At 47.5% G+C, this 4,158-nt stretch overlaps 1 protein-coding gene across 2 annotated transcripts in view; it reads right to left on the reverse strand.

The window, feature by feature from the left end:
• Taf5l (TATA-box binding protein associated factor 5 like) overlaps positions 1 to 4,158 on the reverse strand; it is a 24,200-nt gene that overhangs the window by 19,735 nt on the left and 307 nt on the right. Inside the window, exon 1 of one of the 2 annotated variants that reach the window (XM_017801270.2) lies at positions 3,948 to 4,152. The exons of the other annotated variant lie outside the window; for it this stretch is intronic. The gene's annotated coding sequence lies outside the window, so the exon portion shown is untranslated. Of the gene's footprint in view, positions 1 to 3,947; positions 4,153 to 4,158 lie in introns of those variants that run through there. 2 annotated transcript variants of the gene reach the window in all.

The following is a 4,158-nucleotide window of genomic DNA, read 5'->3' on the forward strand; positions in this document are numbered from 1 at the left end:
GAGGGAGAGAGAGAGAGAGAGAGAGAGAGAGAGAAACTCATGTAAGTCACATTGGTCTCAAGTACTCCTGGCTTCATCCATCTCTCAGGATAACAGGCATGCACTATCGTAATCAGCTACTTCTCTCTTTAAGTAGTCATCTAAAATAGGACTGAAAATCAATTAACTGTGAGAAAGTAAGTCAAAGCTGAATAAATGAGATGTACTATACAGTTTCAGCCATTTCTTATAGAATTTTAAAACCATGACTGCTTTTCTTTTTTTTTTGAGATAGGGTGTCATGTAACCCAGGCTGGCCAAAAGTATGTAGACACTGAGGATTATGACCTGAATTCCCGTCTCTACCTTCCAGCATGACTTCGTAGTCGACACAGCAATACACGGAGAAAGCACAGTGTTGTGCTTTTTCCCAAGGTGCCCTTAAAACATAAAAAGGGCCTGGGGGCTGGAGAGACAGCTCAGTGGTTTAAGAGCCTGGCTATTCTTGCAGATGACCTGGTGTTGGTTCCTGGCACCCCTGTGGCAGCTAACAACTATCTGTTAACTCCACTTCCAAGGGATCTGATGCCCTTTTGGCCTCCACAGGCACTGCATGCAGATAAACCACGTTTATGCATTAAAACAAAACAAAAACCGACAGAAAAAAAAAAAAAAAAAAAAGACTAGCCATGCATGGTGGCAAACACCTTTAATCCCAGCACTCAGGAGGCAGAGGCAGGAAGATCTCTATGAGTTCAAGGCCAGCCTGCTATCTTGACATAGTAAGTTCCAGGACAGCTGGGGCTACAGGAAGACCCTGTCTCAAAAAGACAGAAAAACAACAAATAAACAGAAACCCAAAATGGCTTGTGAACAAGGCCTATAGCCAGGGCTCAGGATGAAATGACGTGCCTGGAGTATTGGCGGTGGTGGTAATGAGAAACATGTGAGAACCACAAAACTCAATAGATACCATCAGAAAGTGATTTCTCTTTCTCCATCACCATCTTCAAGATTTCCATGTCTCTTCTGGTTAACTAACTTTCCCCACTGCATCCCACCCTTGCTACTTCACACCAGTCTTCTTATCCAGCTGGTGGCCCTGCCCAACTTCAGTGTGCTGCTGACCAAGACTATGAATCCTCACCTCTTGTTCAATCCAACAGTCACTTTTCAGACTATCCTTCATGGTCTCATGGCTGGGCTAGACACTGTGGAACACCTATCCTTTTGAGATGCCACCTTCACTGTGGTTACCTCTCTTTACACACCTGTCTTTCTGGTCCCCTTTGCTTTCTCCTCACATTCCCCACATCACTATACTGGGTCTTCAATCTGACCACCTTCCTGAGCTCAGCATGCTGACATTTCTGCCAGGATGACAGAAACACCTGAAATAATGTATTCATGGCATAATTAATCTTCCCTTGGGAATCTCTTCTGTTTTTCTAGTTTAAAAAAAACAAAAACAAAAACCAACCTCTTGAGACAGGTCTTACTCTACAGCCTAGGTAGGTCTCAAAACTGGGCTGGCATTATAGGCATGAACCTCCATGCCCAACTCCCAGTCAACTTACTTGTGCTATTACCCATCATTTTGCAAGAAACCTAGTCATTAAGATTCTCCTAAGGGATCCCTGACTCCTATTTTAAAGTTCTTTCTAAAACGAACCATATGTACTTCCTGCTGACAGCATAGAACACTTCTCAACTGGACTATTCCAACATCCATCCACCTCTAATCACATTCAGGATGTAGCCAGAGTAAACGACAAAGTGGTTGCTCCAAGCTCTCCCAAGTCAGGCTGTCCACGCCCACCACCACATTTCCCCAATTCCCCAAACAGATGGTTTTTCTTATCTTTGAAACCGACATGAAAAGAAAGGGAGTCACTAGGTGTCACTGTGCATATCTACAATCTCAGCCCTGGGGAGGCTAGGGAAGGAGGACTGCAATGAGGCCAGCTTGGGCTCTGTTTAAAAACTTACTGCCTTTACTTGTGTGGAAGAGAAAAAAAAAAAGCAACTCAAATGTATCATTCTAAAGTTGCTCTAATCTGCCTTTGTTTACCTACTTGGACCCATTCCCACCTGACCGGGGACTTCCACCAGCATTCTCACCTCAGGGGCATTGGGTGGAGGCACCCTCACGCTACCATGCTTATTTGGTTGGTTACATATTGATGCTCAGCTTGGCCATCTCTTTCTGGATGCTGCTTTTCTACCTACTGTACATAGAGCATCAACACAGTACCTGTCATATTACTGTGTTTCCTACACTATCACCAATACCTAATGTTTATTAATCATACACCATTGCTAAGATACCATGTTAACTACTTTCCATAGATTATTTGCTTTTCACTCACAACTTTATTAGGTAGGTAATATTCATTTTTAAAATATATTTATTTATTTAGACCTTTTTGAGACAGGGCCTCCCTGTAGCCCTAGCTGGCCTTGAACTCAGAGATCTCCCTGCCTCTGCCTCCCCAGTGAGTGCTGGGATTAAAGGCACGTGCCACCACACCCGGCTATATTTTATTTTTTAATTTTATGTGGATGAGTGTATTGCCTGCACGTAGGTAGGTGTACTCTAGCCATGCAACGCCCAGAGGTTAGAAGAGGGTGTCAGATCCCCTGGAACTGAAGTTACAGACAGCTGTTAGTGGCCATGTGGGTGCTAAGAATTGAACTCGGGTCCCCTGAGAGAGCAGCCAGTGGTCTTAACTGCTAAGTTAGCTCCTGCAGCCCAGGTAGATAATATTCTTTAGATGGGAAACCTGAGGCCCCAAATAGACAACTTGCCCAAAGTCATGCAGCTGCTGGATGGGAGCTCAGTCACCTAGCTGCAGCATCTGACCCCGCACCCCTTCAGTAATCTATGCTTCATCATGGGTTTCTGGGGAGCAGGAGAGTGAATGCTCACTGATGCTTGCTCTGGGAACTAGCAAGGCCACCTGAGATGCTGATGGCTGTGTAGATGGTTGGAATCGTGTGTGGCCCACTGAATAATGCTGACACCACACATGATGCCCTGTGGCTCTTCACAGCCAAAAGAAGTCGGAAAAAGGCAAAGCCCCTTCTTTTCTCCCCATGTCTTTCATAGGCGCTAATGTACTGACTACAGAATCAACAACAAAAAAAGTAAGTCAGGAGTGGCCTTCACCTTTCCTTGCAGGGACAGAAAATACACACAAACCTCACAGCTGGGAGGCAGAAAAGCTGTTCCAAGATACACTAACCTAATTTATTATTACTAATAAAAAATGCTGAAGGCAGCTGGGCGTGGTGGCACACGCCTTTAATCCCAGCACTTGGGAAGCAGAGACAGGCGGATCTCTGAGTTCAAGGCCAAGACCAGCCTGGTCTACATAGTAAATTCCAGTACAGCTGGGGCTACAGGGAGACCCTGTCTCCAGACACCCCCCCCCAAAAAAAGCTGAAGGCAATCGCACTTTTTTGTCTTCTGGCTTAATATTTGTTTTGTAATACAAAAAGAAAAAGAAGGTTCACTTTTTAAAACACAAATAACTGATATAATAATTAATATTGATTAATAATAATTACTTGTAGTCTGGGCTGGCCCGGAACTCACTTTGTGGACCAGGCTAACCAAGAATTCGACCACCTTTCTGCCTCAGTGCCTCGAGCTAGGCTTACACCAGTGGGCCACCACTCCCCATCCCAGGCTAAAGTTACCATCCCATTTTACAGGAGGGGAAACTGAGACTCAACCGGTTCCTCAGACAGCCAGCAGCCTACAGGCTGCAATCCTAGCTTCTGTGGTCACCAGCTCTACCCGTGACATTGCGCTCCCCAGAGCGTGAGGAGCCAAAGCAGCACTAACCCACAGCCGAAAGACTCCCTGGCTACTTCACTTTCCAGCAGGGCCAGCCCAAGAACACCGAGCCCGGACGGCCGCAACTCTCCACCCCCGAGCCGGGGTCTCGGCAGAAAGGACTCACCTCTCACACCCGAGCCACAGCGCCTGCGAGGTCTGCGGGGCCGCGACTCACGGCCGGCAGCCACGCACCGGCCGCCCACTGCCCACTTCCGCCGCCGAGCGCCCTCGAGAGCTCGCGGCCGCTCTGCATGAGGGCGCCCGGCGGGGCGCGAGGGCTCCAGGCGCGTGCAGCCGGGGACGCCACGTGCGGGGTCTCCCGGGCCCGCGGGAGG

This window comes from Nannospalax galili, unplaced genomic scaffold (genome assembly GCF_000622305.1).
Source record: "Nannospalax galili isolate Female #2095 unplaced genomic scaffold, S.galili_v1.0 scaffold702, whole genome shotgun sequence".
NCBI lineage: Eukaryota > Metazoa > Chordata > Mammalia > Rodentia > Spalacidae > Nannospalax > Nannospalax galili.